The following is a 20,438-nucleotide window of genomic DNA, read 5'->3' on the forward strand; positions in this document are numbered from 1 at the left end:
AGGGTTGATTCAAGCGTTCTGACCTCACAAAGGCAGTCAAGCATCCAAGATAACTGGTTAGCATTGGCTAGCTTGCTCGCTTCTTTCAGTACAAATGAGAGAACTCTGACCATTTTACTCGCCTTAGTAGAGCTGGTTAGGCTGTGTTCATGTTATCCAGAGCATTGGTGACTTTAACTGTGCTTCAGGCAACAATTTAATAACACATGTTTTTGCCGACGCTTACTGACACCAGTCGTATTCAAGGGACGTTGAGCGTTCGTTTTTCATCAATTATTCTGCCCTCTGGCACTCAGACGAGAGTGGTCTGAAATCGGAGTATATAGCCAGAGCGAATTTAGGAACGCAGGCTATGTCTGAGTGTTGGAGTGTGCCCCTTACAGGTAAGGATAATTAAAGTGGCAATTTAGGTGAATTACCGTGGCAGGTTAAGAGACTGAGGTTAAGGTTAGGAAAGGGGTGAGGGTTAGGTATTTGTTTACCATGCAGGTTAGGAGAATTAACGTGGCAAGTTAGGTGAATTACCATGGCAGGTTAGGAGACTGAGGTTAAGGTTAGGAAAAGGGTTAGGGTTAGCTTCAATGTAACAGATGTCAACAACTGTTGTCCCAATGCAAAATAAACGGCCACGGACCAATGGGGAGCATCAATTGGTTTAAAGTAGATATCATGAAACACCCGATATCAGAGAATGCCCCTAATTGCGGTCTGCAATTACACCTCTTTCGGATCAAGGGGCCAGGCTTCCAGTCTGTAAGCATGCTTTCCACTGTGCTCAGAGGGCATTTTCCGTACTGCAGTTCAGCTGAAGCACGGTCAAATTCCTATTGATGGCCCCATTGCGAAGTCACGTTTTTTTTTTAACAAGACAATTTACTCATCAAGTCTGTAAACAAAACATCCATTGAATTATTCAAGTGATTGCCGTAGTCAGATTTTATCCCATCACTCACAGCCAAGGTTAATTAACCATTTTAGATTCATGCTGTGAGGTGGGTGAGCTTATGCCACATGCAGATGCTGAAGGGGAAACACACCTCTTGACCTGCTGTGCATAATTTAGGTTAAGGTGCAGCCTCATCTCATAGACTAGGTGTAACATAGTAAATATAAATCAGGGACTCTCAAAACAGTATTATGTTACGTTTTTCTGGTTACAAAAGACATATTGTTACATGGAATTTGGTGGTGCTGTAACAGCGAGCTGAGCCAGTTGAAAGTATTGTCACTTGGGATATATTGTTGGTGACTGTGTGCTCCTTCATTAGTTTTGTGTTTATTATTATTTTACTTCTGGTACCCTCCTACCTGAGAGGCATGAGGCCTGAGTGGCGTTGCACTGTTAAAATCATCCCAGTGTGGAGATGAAACACCTGTGTGTTACAAAGCCACATGCTCTGTCCTCTCTGCTCTACCTAGGTGTTTTAATGTGGGTAATACAGAGATAATACTAATACGGAGAGAACCACTGCTCTACCTAGGTGTTTTAATGTGGGTAATACAGAGATAATACTAATACGGAGAGAACCACTGCTCTACCTAGGTGTTTTAATGTGGGTAATACAGAGATAATACTAATACCGAGAACCACTGCTCTACCTACCAACACCGAGAGAACCACTGCTCTACCTAGGGTAATACTGCCACTGCTCTACCTAAGGTAATACAGAGATAATACTAATACCGAGAGAACCACTGCTCTACCAAGGTGTTTTTATGTTGGTAATACTAATACAGATAACCACTGCCCTACCTAGTGTTTTAATGTGACTCATACAGAGATAACCATTGGACATGCATTTTCCATTATTTTTACCACTTCAGATCCTTAAATTGTAGTTTAAAGCATATACAGGGCATTATACAAGACCCCTTGAAGTTTTTTCGAAATTTGTCAATTTATAAAAATGAATATCTTATTTGCATAAATATTCAGACTGTAACGCTCAATTAGTGAATGGGTTTGGAGTCAGGCGCAGAGAGCAAAGGATGTGGGAAAAAACACGCTTTAATGTCCAAAATCAAAGGAACAAAATAGTATACCCAACACAGACGTAACTATAAAAACAAAATAGTACCCTTAGGTAAAATACCAGGACAGCGAGAAAACCCAACAAAACACTAACACCTCTCACAAATACAGAAGAACAAGCCCACACAAACAGAAGCGGGCTAAACAAACTTAAATAACCCCACCCTAACAACCAAACAATGAACAGGTGAAACCAATTAGACAAAACCAAACGAACACAGAACAAATCAGCGCGCCGACGCCGGCCTCGGGGACGACCCTGGGGCCGAGGCGCAGTGCGATCCGGATGGAGGCGATGGAACTCTCTCAACATGGATGGATCCAGAATATCCCCCACGCGGGACCCAGCACCTCTCCTCCGGACCGTACCCCTCCCAGTCAACGAGGTACTGCAGGCCCCTCACCCGGCGTCTTGAATCCAGAATAGCTCGTATCGTGTACGCTGGGGACCCCTCGATGTCCAGAGGGGCGGAGGGACCTCCGGAACCTCACCTTCCTGCATGGGACCAGCTACCACCGGCCTGAGGAGAGACACATGAAACGAGGGGTTAATGCGATAACACAAAGGAAGTAATAATCAATAACAAACCTCGTTTATTCTCCTCAGGACTTTAAATGGCCCTACACACTGTGGACCCAGCTTCCGGCAGGGCAAGCGGAGGGGCAGGTTTCGGGTCGAGAGCCAGACCCTGTCCCCGGTGCAAACATGGGGGCCTCATTGCGGTGACGGTCAGCGCTCTTCTTCTGCCGTCCACTCGCCTGACGTAATGACTCCTGGACGGCTCTCCAGGTCTCCTTAGAACGCTGCACCCACTCCTCCCCGCAGGAGCCTCAGTCTGGCTCTGATGCCATGGTGCCAGGACCGGCTGGTACCCCAACATGCACTGAAACGGTGACATGGTGACATGTTGGTAGAGGAGTGGCTTAGTGAATTCTGGGCCATTTCAGCCCAGGGGATGTATCTCGCCCACTCCCCTGGCCGGTCCTGGCAATACGACCGCAGAAACCTACCCACCTCCTGGTTCACTCTCTCCACTTGCCCATTACTCTCTGGGTGATACCCTGAGGTCAGGCTGACCGAGACCCCCAGATGTTCCATAAATGCCCTCCACACTCGGGAGGGAAACTGGGGACCCGATCAGAAACAATATCCTCGGGCACCCCGTAGTGCCGGAAGACATGGGTGAAAAGAGCCTCCGCAGTCTGCAGGGTTGTAGGGAGACCGGGCAACGGGATAAGATGGCAGGACTTAGAGAACCGATCCACAACGACCAGGATCGTTGTGAGGGGGAAGGTCAGTAAGAAAATCCACCAATAGATGGGTCCACGGCCGTTGTGGAACGGGGAGGGATTGTAACTTCCCTCGTGGCAGGTGCCTAGGAGCCTTACTCTGGGTGCACACCGAACAGGAGGAGACATAGAATCGCACATCCCTCACCAAGGTGGGCCACCAGTACTTCCCCTAAGACCTCGCACAGTGCTTGAAATACCCGGGTGACCCGACGAGGGTAGACTATGAGCCCATCGAATCAATTAATCACGAACAGCAAGCGGCACGTACCTCGACCCTCCGGACACTGTGGAGGCGCAGGTTCCTCCCTTAGCGCCCGCTCAATGTCCGCGCCCACCTCCCATACTACTAGTGCCACCAGCTTAGCCGCTGAAATGATGGGAGTAGGATCGATGGACCGGTCCTCAGTGTCATAGAGGCGGGACAGCGCGTCGGCCTTAGTGTTGAGGGAACCTGGTAGATACGAGATCGTAAAACGAAATCTGGTGAAATACATGGCCCACCTTGCCTGACGAGGATTCAGTCTCCTAGCTGATCGGATATACTCAGTTTACGGTGGTCAGTCCAGATGAGGAAAGGGTGCTTAGCCCCCTCAAGCCAGTGTCTCCAAACCTTCAGGGCCTTAACCATAGCCAACAACTCCCTGTCCCCACATCATAATTCCGCTCCGCTGGCCCGACCTTCTTCGGGAAAAAAAAAGCACAGGGGCGGAGCTTTGGTTGCGTGCCCGAGCGCTGTGATAGCACCGCTCCAACCCCAGCCTCGGATGCGTCCACCTCTACTATGGACGCCAATGAAGGGTCTGGATGCACCAACACCGGCGCCTCAGTGAACAGCGCCTTCAACCTACGGAAAGCTCCGTCCGCCTCTGCTGACCACTGCAAACGCACCGGCCCCTCCTTCAGCAGTGAGGTAATAGGAGCTGCTACCTAACCAAAACCCCGGATAAACCTCCGGTAGTAATTGGCAAACCCTAAGAACCGCTGCACCTCCGTTACCGTGGTCGGAGTCGGCCAATTACGCACGGCCTTGACGCGGTCACCCTCCATTACCACCCCCCGAGCTGGAAATGCGATAACCCAGGAAGGAAACGGCTCGTTTGGAAAACTCACATTTCTCCGCCTTCACGTACAGGTCATGCTCCAGCAGTCGCCCAAGAACCTTGCGCACCAGAGACACATGCGCGGTGCGTGTAGCGGAGTAGATCAAAATATCGTCAATATACACCACCACACCCTGTCCGTGCAGGTCTCTGAGAATCTCGTCAATGAAGGATTGAAAGATAGCTGGAGCATTCTATAACTCGTACGGCATGACGAGGTACTCATAATGGCCAGATGTGGTACTAAACGTGGTTTTCCACTCATCTCCCTCCCGAATACGCACCAGATTATACGCGCTCCTGAGATCCAGTTTCGTGAAGAACTGCACTCCGTGAAATGATTCCACTGCCGTAGCGATGAGAGGTAGTGGGTAATTAAAACCCACCGTGATGGAATTGAGACCTTGATAATCAATACACGGACGCAAACCACCATCCTTTTTCTTCACAAAAAAAGAAACTCGAGGAGAGGGGTGACATGGAGGGCCGAATGTACCCCTGTCCCAGAGCTTCCGTGACATATGTCTCCATAGCCACCGTCTTCTCCTGGGATAAAGGATACACATGACTCCTGGGGAGTGCAGCGTTTACCTGGAGGTTTATCACGCAATCCCCCTGTCGATGGGGTGGTAATTGGGTCGCTTTCTTTTTACTGAAAGCGATAGCCAAATCGGCATACTCAGCGGGAAATCGCACGGTGGAAACCTGGTCTGGACTCTCCACCATTGTCGCACCGAAGGAAACTCCTACACACCTGCCTGAACACTCATCAGACCACCCCTGGAGAGTTCCCTGTTTCCACGAAATCGTTGGATTGTGAATAGCCAGCCAGGGAATCCCCAGCACCACCGGAAACGCAGGTGAATCGATAAGGAACAGACTAATCCGCTCCTTATGATTCCCCTGCGTAATCATCTCCAAATGAATTGTGGCCTCCCTGACCAGCCCTGACCCTAACAGTCGACTATCTAAAGAGTGCACGGGAAAGGGGGTTCTACCTCAACTAATGGAATCCTCAACCTCTGAGCGAGTCCGCGATCTATAAAGTTCCCAGCTGCGCCTGAATCGACTAGCGCCTTATGCTGGAGAGAGGGAACAAATTTAAGGAAACAAATTAATAAAAACATGTGACCAACAGGAAACTCTGGGAGAGTGTGGTGCCGACTCACCTGGGGTAACCGAGGAGTGTTCTGCCTGCCCTCTCGACTCCCAGATGAACTCCTCCGGCACCCCTCTCCGACAACTGGTGGAGCCTCCTCCTCCGATCTCCCTAGATGCGGCCCCTCCTAGCTCCATCGGGATAGGAGCGGGAGGGTCAGGAGTTGGAACTAACAGGACCCTTTCAGAACGTCCGCGAGCAGCTAGCAGATGGTCTAACCGGATCGACAGGTCTATCAGTTCATCCAGGCTGAGCGTAGTGTCCCGACAAGCCAGCTCCCTGCGGACGTCCTCTCTCAGGCTACACCTGTAATGGTCTATCAGGGCCCTGTCGTTCCACCCTGCTCCAGCGGCCAAGGTCCGGAAATCCAGCGCGAAATCCTGCGCGCTCCTCGTCCCCTGGCGGAGATGGAACAACCTCTCACCCGCCGCTCGGCCCTCTGGAGGGTGATCGAACACGGCCCGGAAACGGTAGGTGAACTCCGGGTAGTCGCCCCTCGCTGAGTCGGGCCCGTTCCAGACAACATTGGCCCACTCCAGGGCTCTACCCGTCAGGCAAGAGACGAGGACACTCACGCTCTCCTCGTCCGGGAGAGGAGCCGGCCGAACGGTGGCCAGGTAGAGATCTAGTTGTAGCAGAAATCCCTGGCACCCCGCCGCCGCTCCATCATACTCCCTCTGAGGCGTAATGCGCAGAGCGCTGGCACCGAATCCCGCTGGAGGAGATGGTAGAGTTGCTGGTGGGAGGGTAGGTGGGGTAGTAGGGAGACCACTCCTCTCCCAACGGTCCATCCTCTCCATCATTTGATCCATCGCTGATCCGATGCGATGGAGGATGGACGTGTGATGAAGGACTCTCTCCTCCATCGTGGGGAGAGGCGTGGTCGCTGCTCCTGCTGACTCCATAAGGTGGGTGCGGGCTTCTGTAACGCTCAATGAGTGAATGGGTGTGGAGTCAGGCGCAGAGAGCAAAGGATGCAGGAAAAAAACACACTTTAATGTCCAAATTCAAAGGAACAAAATAGTTATACCCAACACAGGCGTAACTATAAAAACAAAATAGTACCCTTAGGTAAAATACCAGGACAGCGAGAAAACCCAACAAAACACTAACACCTCTCACAAATACAGAAGAACAAGTCCGCAAAAACAGAAGCGGGCTACACGAACTTAAATAACCCCACCCTAACAACCAAACAATGAACAGGTGAAACCAATTAGACAAAACCAAACGAACACGGGACAAAGGATCGGTGGCAGCTAGTAGACCAGCGAGGGGCATACATGCAGACAATGATTATATTTCTCAAAAACAGGTTATAGGCTACATGTGAACCACCAAGTCAGAACAGTAGGCAAAATTAAGATGTGAAACGAGACAAAATAATTAGGGTGAGGCACATGGGCTACTAACATCTTACAACACAACATACACTTAGTATTACTTTCTTAGCTACAGTATACACATCTCCCTGGCATGTTATATCATTTATGCAGCAGCATACAAGACATTTTTGTACTCACCTTGTTGTGCTGTGCTCACTTGAACAGGAAGGTGGCGCGGCAGTAATTTGTGGGCATATTTTGTCATCAAACTTCATCAACAAATTATGGCATTCTCTGGATTTGTGGTGCTTTCAAAACAACTGGGAACTCGAAGAAGAAAAAAAAGGAATCATGATGACGTCAGTGATCTTCAGGTCGTAGCTGTAGAAAGAGGCCAGAGTTCCCAATTTACAATTCCGAGTTGGATGAAAGTTCAAAACGTATTTTCTCAGTCGTAGCTTGTTTTTCCCCAAGTTCCCAGTTGTTTTGAACTCACACAAGTCAGGTTTTGCAGTACTGAGTTAAGTTGATTTGAGCGTGGCACAAATCAAGCTCCATTGACAGCATGGCCAATGTTGAATGTTTACAGTTTTAAACTAGGAAAAGAGCCCCTTAATCTTAGACTTGGGACCACACAGCCACTCCACTGAATAGTAGGCTAATGATTTCTTTGCAATGTTTGCAGTTAGCCACTGATTCCTTCCAAACCAATCATTGTTGAATTTGCAATTTGTTGTGTGATGTTTATGTCCAATGGCCGATGAGCACCGATACATTTTATCTATAATTTCTCATTATTTCTCTTCATATGACAAAGATTAAAAAGGATTTGCCAGTAGATTGTCGACTTGATTCATGATGATGACTGCTAGCTCAGATGTTGACATGATCAAACATATCATTTTGATTTCACAATGACTGTTTTATGGGCACTTCTAATGCTAAAACTGTTTTCAATTTCTACCCTTAGACTTGGGCTCAAATGACAGGTCACGGCTCACTGCTGCCCTGAATGATGGGTCTCCACTGAACTTATCTAGAACACTGGTCCGTCTGGGTGTGTAACCTTCCCTGAAGATCCCTCATGTCACCCTGCTCCTCCGTACATTCCACTACTGGCTTCCAGTCGAAGCTCACATCCACTACAAGACAATGGTGTTTATTACGGTGCAGCAAGAGGAACTGCCCCATCTCTACTTTCAGGCTCAAACCCTGTATCCCAACCCGAGCACTCAGTTCTGCCACCTCTGGTCTCATGGCCGTCCCACTGCTACAGGAGGTCAAGCTCCCTCTCAGCCCAGTCAAAGCACTTGTGGTTGTCTTACCTGGCAATCTTAAGATGAATGTACTTAATGTGCTGGTGACATCACAGGGTCAGAGAAAACTCCTGACTGTAGTCATACAAAAACACTCCAGGCACTCAGCCCATAAGAACCATTCATACTGTCAGATCTAATATGAAGAACTGAATACAACCATAAGAACCATTCATACTGTCAGATCTAATATGAAGAACAACCATGAATTCACAACCAATACAACCATAAGAACCATTCATACTGTCAGATCTAAGAACCATTCATACTGAAGAACTGAATACTAAAGAGAAGAAGAGGTTGACCAGTACATATCCATGTAACTTTATTTTTCATTGGCAGATCAATAAAGTTTGCTTCAATGCAGTTATCCAAACACATTCATGATCAGTAACTAAAATAACTAATCTAGTTTTAAAGACAATTAATAAACACATGGATTAATTTCATAAACTGTGTATCATTAAATAAAGTTGTAAAATAATCCCCCCAAACTAGTGGTGAAAAGTGATCATCACACCATCTCTATCTGATACATGTTAGGGGGAAGGTAGACTTGTGGTTGGAGCGTTGGGCCAGTAACCAAAAGTTACTAGATCCCCGAGCTGACAAGGTAAAAATCTGTTGTTCTGCCTCTGAACAAGGCAGTTAACCACTGTTCCTAGGCCATCATTGTAAATAAGAATTTGTTCTTAACTGACTTGCCTAGTTAAATAAAGGTTCAATAAAAAGTGTCTACTAGCTCCTTCCCACAGAATACTGCAGAGGGACAACCTGGTCTCAGAGCAAAACTTATTCTATGCTCACTAACAAAAAAACATCCATTCCATTAGCTTTTTGTGCCATTTAGCTCATGTTAGGTTACATGACATTGGCCTACCAATATAAACTGAACTAAAATATAAACAAAACATGTAAAGTATTGGTTTCAATGAGCTGAAATAAAAATTCCAAATTGATGTTCCAGATGTTATTATATAATATCCCTGTTAGTGAGCATTTAAGTCTAAATAAATTTGTTGCCACACTACATCAAGATGTCTCAAGTTTAGGGAATGTGCAATTCTCATGATGACTGCAGGAACAAACACCAACCTTTGAGCTTTGCCACCTTCCACAGAGCGGAGTCCTTCTCTCCTTTTGAGAATTTGGCAGTACATCCAACCGGAAACCTCACAACTGCAGATCACATGTAACCATGGCAGCCCAGGACCTCTTCACCTGCAGGATTGTCTGGGGGGCTGAGAAGAATTTCTGTCTGTAATAAAAACCAAATCTTTGTGTGGAAAACAAAACTCATTCTGAAACTGGCTGGGCCTGGCTTGGTAAAGTGGGCCTATGCCCTCCCAAGTCCTCACCCATTCAGTGAGCCCCTTTGCCAATTAGTCAACTTATTTTATGAGATGTGAATTAAGTGATGGAGTGACTTTATTCTTAGGGTCAGAGAAATGGGTTTAACCTCACTAGGGAAAGGGTCACTATTTTCACCTCCGGATTAAAAGCGTTCCCAAAGTAAATGCCTGCTACATAGTTACCAAAGTAGTAAATGCAACAATTAGTAATTGGAAAGAAATGCTCAAGTTTCTCCTGAAAAAGATTCAGTATAACAGAACTGAAAAGGCAGGCAAAAACATTTGAAAATTACAGAAAATCACACAAAAGTCAGAGCAGACGTTGAGTGTGTTCTCTGATGAACTTTTAGCTCAGTTGCTGTTTTGAAGCCTTTTAAAGGGAGAAGACCAGATTCCGTATGGTTAACACTCCATGTGAATGTCTGTTTTTTTCAGGCTATACAGTCGAGAGAAACTTAAACCACATTGTCAGAACAGGGGATGTCCCCAGGCTTTTCCAGAGTGTTTCTTGTTTTCTGATGAACTTGATGAGCTCACTTGAGTTTTATAATCATTTTTAGGTAAAAACAGACCTAATTGATTATAAACATGTTTGTGTTTCTACAAACTTTATGATACTTTTGGATGAGTTGATTTTGTGAAGCATTTTCCATTGTTACAGAACAAAATATGCCAAGGCTTTTCTCCTGAGGGACTTTATCTGATGAACATTTAGCTAACTGGGAGTTTGATGTTTTTAAACATTTTCATCACATTTCAGACTTTCAGGAGTCTACTTGGCTGGTCCCTGTATGTAATGTTCATGTGATTTTAAGTTAACAACAAGGGAATTACACTTGTGATTTCAGTTGAGAAACTAGTCCCACAGTCAGAGTTGACAGAAGTGGGAAGGCTTCTCTCCAGTGTGTGTTAATGTATACTGGTGAATTTTTAGCTCATTTGGTGTTTTAAAACATTTTCCACAGTCAGAGCAGGAAGTAAGGCTTCTCCCTGTATGTATACGTTCATGTGATTTTAAAGGTATCTGATTGAGAGAAACTAGTCCCACAGTCAGAGCAGAGTAAGGCTTCTCTCCTGTGTGTGTTCTCTGGTGAACTTTTAGGTCATTTAATGTTTTAAAACATTTTCCACAGTCAGAGCAGGAGTATGGCTTCTCTCCTGTATGTATACGTTCATGTGATTTTAAGTGGTAAAGTTTAGAGAAACTAGTTCCACAGTCAGAGCAGAAGTAAGGCTTCTCTCCTGTGTGTGTTCTCTGATGAACTTTTAGCTCAGTTGATGTTTTAAAACATTTTCCACAGTCAGAGCAGAAGTAAGGCTTCTCTCCTGTGTGGATATTCTTGGTGTGTTTTTAGCTAGTTGATGTTTTAAAACTTTTCCACAGTCAGAGCAGGAGTAAGGCTTCTCCCCTGTATGTATACGTTTATGTGATTTTAAGTTACTCAAAGTTGAGAGAAACTAGTTCCACAGTTCAGGGCAGAAGTAAGGCTTTTCTCCTGTATGTGTTACTTTGGTGAACTTTTAAGGTGTCCAGTTGATGAGAAACTTTTCCCCCACAGTCAGAGCAGGAGTAAGGCTTCTCTCCTGTATGTACTTGTTTGTGAACTTTTAGCTGCATTTGATTTGAGAAGAATTTTCCCCACAGTCAGAGCAGAAGTAAGGCTTTTCTCCTGTGTGTGTTCTTTGATGAACTTTTAGATCAGTTGATGTTTTGAAACATTTTCCACAGTCAGAGCAGGAGTAAGGCTTCTCCCCTGTATGTATTCGTTCATGTGTCTTTAAGTGGGAAAGTTGAGAGAAACTAGTTCCACAGTCAGAGCAGAAGTAAGGCTTCTCTCCTGTGTGTATACTTGGTGTGTTTTTAAGGTGCCCTGATGTTTTAGAAACTTTTCCCACAGTCAGAGCAGGAGTATGGCTTCTCTCCTGTGTGTTCTTCTGTGAAGTTTTTAGATCAGTTGATGTTGTGAAAACATTTTCCACAGTCAGAGCAGGAGTAAGGCTTCTCTCCTGTGTGTATTTTTAGGTGTATTTTTAGCTTTGATAGAAATGGGAAAATCTCTTCACAATGTGGGCAGTGATGAGACCTCTTAGCTCTCTGATCTTCCTGCTGTTGCTCTCTGGATGTAGAGAATGTCTCAACATGGTCTCCTGTGTGAACAACAAAAAGAACCAGTCAGTTGGTGTGATATACATGTCAATCAAATGTATTTTATGAAGCCCATTTTACATCAGTAGTTGTCACAAAGTGCTGAACAGAAACCCAGCCTAAAAACCCCAAAGAGCAAGCAATGCAGATGTAGAAGCACAGTGGCCACAAAAAAATCCCTAGAAAGCAGGAACCTAGGAAGAAACCTAGAGAGGAACCAGGCTCAGAGTGGTGACCAGTCCTCTTCTGGCCATACCGGGTGACAGGTAGCCTTGTGGTTAGAGCAACCGGAAGGTTGCAAGATCGAATCCCTGAGCTGACAAGGTAAAAATTGTCATTCTTCCCTATGAACAAGGCAGTTAACCCACTGTTCCTAGGCAGTCATTGAAAATAATAATTTGTTCCTAACTGACTTGCCTACAACCTGTTTGAAGCTGCATGTGCCAAACGCTCAAACCTACACAACATCCGAAATTGCCCAAATTCAAAATACAAAAATCGTAATATTAAACATTCATGAAAATACAAGTGTCTTACATCATTTAAAGCTTCTTGTTAAAAAGGCTTTACGGAGAAAGCATACCATGCGATTATCTGAGGACAGTGCCCCATTCAAAATAACGTTTTCAAGCAAAGCAGAGGCATCACAAAATCACAGACAGCAATTAAATAAATCACTTAACTTTGAAGATCTTCCTCTGATTGCAATCCCAAGGTCCCAGCTACACAATGAATGGTTGTTTTGTTCAATAAAGCCACCGTGCTTCTACACCTGCATTGTTGCTGTTTGGGGTTTTAGGCTGGGTTTCTGTAAACACTTTGAGATATCAACTGATGTGCAAAATTTGAGGCTATATAAATACATTTGATTTGATTTAATGGACCTAAAAAATTAAACCTTTCTTTCAAAAACAAGGACATTTCTAAGTGACCCTAAACTTTCAACAAAATAAATGTATGTATTCATTTCAGTAGGCTGTATGGGAAGGGGAATCAAACTATTCAAAAACTGGGTAGGAGTCAAAAACTAAAAAGAGGAAAAGTGGTGAAAATGATGAGCACGATACCATCCTCCACTCAAAATCACAAGGGTGATAGTCAAGAATTTGAATGTTTAAATAATTTAGGAAAAGATATTTCACCCTGAAACTGTATCACTGTGTGTGAAATCCATTAGACACATAAGACTATAAGTTGGTAATATGTGCAGCGTTGGCAGGATAGAATTAGAACACTAGAACCCAGTTGTCTTCAGAAAAGCTGGAACTGGAGCTGCATGGCAACACTGTGTTCCTTACAGGACATTCTGTCCCCACCCAGGAGTGGAGAAACTGTTAGGCTTGCAGAAAATCATGAAACATGTTGCAGAATATGATAAACAATGTAAGTGTACAGTGGAACAATACAAACCATCCTAAAGCAGGGTGGGGTTCTCACTGATGTGTGTATAAAAGATGGGCTCTGAACTTGAGAGGGCAGAGCTCTCTGAATAAAGAATGATCATTTGTATGCTGGGACTCTGTTTATTCAAAACTTAGAGCCTTACAACCTCTAGGATACAGATGGAGTTATAAAATAGTTCAGTTAGAACATTGGGATAGAAATTCTCACTGACAAAGGGGTTAGTAACTACACAGACTCATTTCATAGAACTTCAAAACACTGGCAGTTTGTCTACTCCACTTCTTTAGTCTACACTCTGATCACTCCAGATAGCCCAGTGAATAAAACAAATGCTGACAATACTGTTGTCATCCATACAAGTCTTAGCAGCATGAAAAACGTCTACAATGCATTCAAAAGGTATTCAGACCCCTTGGCTTTTTGTTTTTGTTACATTACAGTCTTATTCTAATTCTCATCAGTCACACACAATACCCATAATGACAAGGGCAAAAACAGGTTTTTAGAAATAACATGAAATATTACATTTATGTAAGTATTCAGACCCTTTACACAATAGTTAGTTGAAGCACCTTTGGCATCGATTACAGCTTCACTGTTGGGTATGAAGCTACAAGCTTGGCACAACACTTGTATTTGGGCCAAAGAGTTTCTCCCATTCTTCTCTGCAGATCCTCTCAAGCTCATGGTCAGAGTCCTTTAGGTGCCTTTTGGCAAACTCCAAGTGGACTGTCATGTGCCTTTTACTGAGGAGTGACTTCCGTCTGGGCACTCTACCATAAAGACATGATTAGTGGAGTCCTGCCGAGATGATTGTCCTTCTGGAAGATTCTCTCCATCTCCATAGAGGAACTCTGGAGCTCTGTCAGAGTGACCATCAGGGTTCTTGGCCACCTCCCTGACCAAGGCCCTTCTCCCCGATTGCTCAGTTTGTCCGGGTGGCCCGCTCTAGGAAGAGTCTTGATGGTTCCAAACTTCTTCCATTGAAGAATGATGGAGGCCTCTGTGTTCTTGGGACCTTTAATGCTGCAGAAATGTTTTGGTACCTGTCTCCAGATCTGTGCCGACACAATCCTGTCAAGGAGCTGACGGACAAATCCTTCCACCTCATGACTTGGTTTTAACTCTGACATGCACTGTCAACTGTGGGACCTAAATAAAAGGTGTGTGCCTGTCCAAATCATGTCCAATCAATTGAATTTACCACAGGTGGACTCCAAGTTGAAAAAACATCTCAAGGATCATCTCATAGCAAAGGGTCTGAAAACGTTATGTAAATAAGCAATTATTATTTTTTTTAATTGCATTTGCAAGACTTTCTAAAAACCTGTTTTGGCTTTGTCATTATGGGATATTGTGTGTAGATTTGACTGTCATTATGGGATATTGGATGTCATTATGGGGTACAGTGTGTAGATTGACGAGGAAAACATGTACAATTTTAGAAGAAGGCTGTAATGTACCAAAATGGGAGAAATGGGAAGGGGTCTGACAGTGCCCTCGGAAAGTATTCAGACCACTTGACTTTTTCCACATTGTTATGTTACAGCCTAATTCTATAATTAAATAAAAATATATCCTCAGCAATCTACACACAATACCCCATATTGACAAAGTGAAAACAGGTGTTAGACATTTTTGCAAATGTATAAAAATACATTTTTTTTAAAACAAGAGACTCAAAATTGAGTTCAGATGCTTCCTGTTTCCAATGATCATCCTTGAGATGTTTCTACAACTTGATATATAACAAAATATTAAATATCCACTACTGTTCAAACGCCAGCATCACTTAGAAATGTCCTTGTTTTGAAAGTTTACATTTTGTCTTAAAATAACATTTAAGACCATCTGTTATTGTTGTAACTTTGTAGCTGGAAACAGAAATGGAATATCTACAGGTGCATCCTGTTTCAGCATTGATCAACAGATCATAATCAAATTGATCTTTTAATAAATATTAAATATATATGGTATCAGATAAAATCATCAGGATGTGGTAGTCTAGTGGTTATTGTTCAGCAACCTCAAGGAGTTGTTGAGATCAAGATAGAAGCTATAACAATGTTACTAAAACAAATTATAATTTGAATAAAACTGACAGTGATGATGCCTTTTGTTAGAAGGCCATCCCGAGGTCACCTTCACTGTTGAGGACTGGTGTTAAGGACCCCAAACTTTTGAAATGAACTCAGGTGCATCCTGTTTCCATTGATCATCATTGAGATGTTTCTACAAATTGATCTATTAAATATTAAATATATATGTATCAGATATAAATCATCAGGATGTCGTAGTCTAATGGTTATGTTCAACACTTCTCCAAACAGTGATTTTGACAGTGATGATGCCATGGCCTATTTTGAAATGAGGTATGCCTAACTTGGTGATTGAGGGTATTAAACATTTTCAACGTTCTTGAGACAATGTGTGGGCAAAGGCAGGCGTTACAAGTTTTTAAATGTTTTGCTTCGCTGTGAAGTCTTGAGTTGTTCAGGGATGTGTGATGTCAGAATTACAGAATTCAACCTAGCAATAGACTGGTCATAACTTATGGAGGTCTAATATATGAAGATAATTTATAGATAGAACCAGCTCTTACCGTGACTAACAGTTGTCCTAATCTTCTCCTCCTCTTCTTCATCTTTAATGTTGACATTCAGCTCCAGTGTTGGACTGCAGTCTTCCAGCTTCACTGATGCCATCTCTGGATCCTGCAGTGCAAACTGGGCTCCACTGTCACAATCAGGACCCAGTGACTGTAGGTTTGGACTCAGTGTGGAAGGAGAGAAGCAGACTGGGTTTGTCCTCACTGTTGATGTTACCGGCCTCAGACTTAATCTGAGTCGGTCTGTAGTAATAAAGACAAACGGACACAAAAGTTATTTTCTTGACAGTTCTGGCACTTTATTCTGTAAAAATATTTTCTATTTTTTCTTGTTCAATTATCTAATTTCAGTAGATCAGGTAGCTAATCCCTGACAAAACTTCATTCACATTAGACACAAAGTACACATTTTAAATTGCACAACATAAGTGCACTTAATCAATCGTAGATTTCCCCTTCCCCAAAAACCCTCCCACACCCCCCAATTAACTTTATCCAGAGAACCCTTTCTGCGTTTGTAAACATTGGGGTTTATATCATGCTGAGACAACCCACCCCAGGTTATCCAGCTTATCAAAAACCATACCGAACATCTGACCCCCAACCCTTTTTACAAGATAACTTTCAACCTGTGTTTGTTGTTGAAAATGAATGCATTTTATTTACAATTAAAGCATCCTTTGTCAAAGCACATTTATATTTCAACAGACCACGAAACCATGTCTGAGACAACCTCTTACCCCCAGGTTATCCAGCTTATCAAAAACCATTCAGTCTGACATCTGTTACCCCAGCAACAACTCTGCTGCAGTTTACAAGATAACTCCATCAGTCTGGTATTTCTGCTTTACACAACCAAGTTGTTGATAGCTTACCAATGAATGCTATCTGACAGTAGGTCATTTTATTTACAATTAAAGCATCCATTGTCACAGCACATTTAGGGCACAAGATTTCTGAACAGACCACGAAACCATGGAAGGACTCCATTACAGAAAGACCAGTTCTAACAGTAGGTCCTCTTACTACGGGACCAGCCATGGAAGCTCCATCAGTCTGACAGTAGGTCCTCTTACTATGGAAGCTCCATCAGCTCCAGGTCACTCTGAGCCATGGAAGTCCTCTTACTACAGGACCAGCCATGGAAGCTCCATCAGTCTGACAGTAGGTCCTCTTACTCACGGACCAGCCATGAGAAGCTCCATCAGTCTGACAGTAGGTCCTCTTACCAGCCATGGAAGCTCCATCAGTCTGACAGTAGGTCCTCTTACTGCCATGGAAGCTCCATCAGTCTGACAGTAGGTCCTCTTACTACGGGACCAGCCATGGAAGCTCCATCAGTCTGACAGTAGGTCCTCTTACTACGGGACCAGCCATGGAAGCTCCATCAGTCTGACAGTAGGTCCTCTTACTACGGGACCAGCCATGGAAGCTCCATCAGTCTGACAGTAGGTCCTCTTACTACGGGACCAGCCATGGAAGCTCCATCAGTCTGACAGTAGGTCCTCTTACTACAGGACCAGCCATGGAAGCTCCATCAGTCTGACAGTAGGTCCTCTTACTACGGGACCAGCCATGGAAGCTCCATCAGTCTGACAGTAGGTCCTCTTACTACAGGACCAGCCATGGAAGCTCCATCAGTCTGACAGTAGGTCCTCTTACTACGGGACCAGCCATGGAAGCTCCATCAGTCTGACAGTCTTACAGTAGCCATGGTCCATCTCTGACAGTAGGTCCTCTTACTACGGGACCAGCCATGGAAGCTCCATCAGTCTGACAGTAGGTCCTCTTACTACGGGACCAGCCATGGAAGCTCCATCAGTCTGACAGTAGGTCCTCTTACTACGGGACCAGCCATGGAAGCTCCATCAGTCTGCACTGTAGTTCCACCAGTCTGTCTTACAGCCTCTGCATATGATACATCATGACAGATTCTATATCTCTGAGCATCTCTCTGCACCTGGCATCCACCAAATGCTGCTCTTTGTCCTCCACACAATTGCAACACTTAACTGTCACATTGCTCCAACATTTACTGTAATCATGTTCCCCACCACACTTGGCACATCTTTTCACTCAACAGCTACATGTCCCATTCTTTGGCATTTAAAAACACTGATGATTCACTGTTGCTGCTCCAGTTTCAACTGTTCTGCCTGCTGTCATGGAACCCTGACCTGTTCACCGGATGTGCTACCTGTCCCAGACATGCAGTTTTCAACTCTCTAGAGACAGCAGGAGCGGTAGAGAAACTCTCAATGATCGGCTATGAAAAGCCAACTGACATTTACTCCTGAGGTGCTGACCTGTTGCACCCTCGACAACCACCATTATTATTTGACCCTGCTGGTCATCTATGAACATCTCCACCCAGCACAGCCAGAAGAGGACTGGCCACCCCTCATAGCCTGGTTCCTCTCAAGGTTTCTTCCTAGGTTCTGGCCTTTCTAGGGAGTTTTTCCTAGCCACTGTGCTTCTACACCTGCATTGCTTGCTGTTTGGGGTTTTAGGCTGCGTTTCTGTACAGCACTTTGTGACATCAGCTGATGAAAGAAGGGCTTTATAAATACATTTGATTGGTTGATTGATGAGGCTGGGTCAAAATCACTGACATTGAAGCTAAGGAATCCTATTCTGTACTTTTCCAGACAAAACCTTCTAACACCTCAACAGCACTGATAAGCTTTCACTTCTTTAACCCTCTTTCCTACTGATCAACCTTTAGGCTTCAACCACTCTGTCTCCCTTCACATGTTCTTTAACAATATCATCCATGGACATAGATATTGGGACCTCAGAGATTATTACTCCCTTCAATGTAGCATCAGCTCCAGGGTCATGGCTTCTGAGCTTTGTCCCATTATGATTTTCCAATTGAAGAATCTTCCTTGCTGAACCTGACCAGCACAAGATATTAACAATCTACCACTTTCAATGTTTTATTTCACCTTTATTTAACCAGGTAGGCTAGTTCAGAACAAGTTCTCATTTACACAGCTGCATCCCAGTTTAACTTCACCTCTTTTTATGGCCTTGGTTAATCAGGGTGTGAATGAGGCCCTGTGGTCTCCTCAAACACCATCCCAACTTTCCACATTATTACTCAGCTTATTACCTCTAGTTACCCTACCAAATCAAATGGGCCTCTAGTTACTATACTAAAACATGCACATGCCCCTGCTTCCAGTATCATTATCTCTGTTCTTCCTATGTCTTCCACTACAGAACATTCACATACTAGGCCCTCATCCTCCCGCTCAATATCATCAGAACTGTCCCCCACATTGATCGCATTCCAGCACAGCTGTTGCTTCTCAAACTCTCAATTTCCATTGTTTCAGGGGTGTCAAACTCATTCTATTGAGGGCCAATTCTCATCAGGTTTTCCTTTCAATTAAAACCTAGACAATCAGATGAGGGGAGTTCCTTTCTAAATAGTGACCTTAATTCATTAATCAAATACAGGTGTGGAGCGAAAACACGCAGACACTTGGTCCTCCATGGAATGGGTTTGATACGTGCTCCGATTCATCCGCATTAATCGACGCCATTCCATGCAGTTGGCCTCTCTCTCCAAATGGTGAAGGATAACTTCAGTTAGCTTCCCTCTATTTTGACACTATCACACAGCCTCATGTCGCCATTTCACCACGAACAAACTCCTAGAAAGACGACCGAAACCGTTGAAGCCGCCATTTGACTTGCCTCCTCCGAACAATCCTGATCTCGCGAGTTTACATTAACGAAACAGTGCATGTAAACTCGCGAGAACAGGATGGTTCGGACAAGGCTATTTACCAGCTCATAAACATTTTACACAAAACCAAGAACATGTAAAAACGAACTTAAATAAATGGAATCTTTATGAAATGACTTTGACGAAATTATGTACATACACTCAGACAAACCCAAAGTCTATCTATGTGACTTGTAAAATCGTTTTAATCACGTTCTTCACTCACTCGGTTAGACTCCAAAATAACACATACAATTAAAACCATTACCAGGCGTGAAACGGATTTGTTACCTAGCATGTTATATATTCTTTCGACATTAGAAAGTTTAAACATGCTATTACATACCTACAATGATACATTTGAAACGGACACAACCACTATCGACACAACAGCACAGTTCTGTCGTTTCGACCCGGAACTTCCTGTTCCCCACTACGACAGCGCATCAGCGTCATCTTCTTCTCTGGTATACTGACATTTACACAAATATAACCTGTCTGCCGCCACCTAATGTACGGTTAGTAAACTGTAGAAGAAAATATATTTCCTTTGCCGAAAAGGGGAGGGTGAACAACGACCTCAAAACAAAATACAAAAATAGATAAATAACAACATCCCACTCCTTCAGTCACAGTCCGATTCAAATCACATCCCTACACAGTCTCATGGGCCTCGTAGGGAGGAACATTTTCAGTCAGTATTCCCTGCAATCAGTGGTGTAAAGTACTTAAGTACAAATATTGAAGTGCCACATCAGTAGTTTTTGGGGGTATCTGTACTTTACTTTTGATCTTTTTTTTGACTACTTCTACTCCACTACATTCCGAAAGAAAATAATGTACTTTCAACTCCATACATTTTCCCTGACACCCAAAAGTACTCGTTACATTTTGAATGATTAGCAGGACAGGGAAACATTTCATTTTAAATTCGCGCATCCCTACTGCATCTGATCTGTCGGACTCA

At 44.0% G+C, this 20,438-nt stretch overlaps 1 long non-coding RNA gene across 2 annotated transcripts; it reads right to left on the bottom strand.

The window, feature by feature from the left end:
- Positions 1-1,945: 1,945 nt before the first annotated feature.
- LOC135567296 (uncharacterized) lies at positions 1,946-20,038 on the bottom strand. Of its 2 annotated transcripts, none has more exons than XR_010462322.1 (3): positions 19,178-20,037; positions 15,730-15,978; positions 1,946-2,553 (listed from the first exon to the last, which is right to left on the bottom strand). It is a non-coding gene; the product is annotated as an uncharacterized LOC135567296 (long non-coding RNA). The 2 variants fall into 2 exon arrangements; XR_010462323.1 differs by lacking the exon at positions 1,946-2,553 and adding an exon at positions 14,049-14,201 and having other exon boundaries at positions 19,178-20,038.
- Between the last annotated feature and the right edge of the window lie 400 nt (positions 20,039-20,438).

The sequence above is a fragment of the Oncorhynchus nerka genome, unplaced genomic scaffold (assembly GCF_034236695.1).
Source record: "Oncorhynchus nerka isolate Pitt River unplaced genomic scaffold, Oner_Uvic_2.0 unplaced_scaffold_2214, whole genome shotgun sequence".
In the NCBI taxonomy this organism is placed as follows: Eukaryota; Metazoa; Chordata; class Actinopteri; order Salmoniformes; family Salmonidae; genus Oncorhynchus; species Oncorhynchus nerka.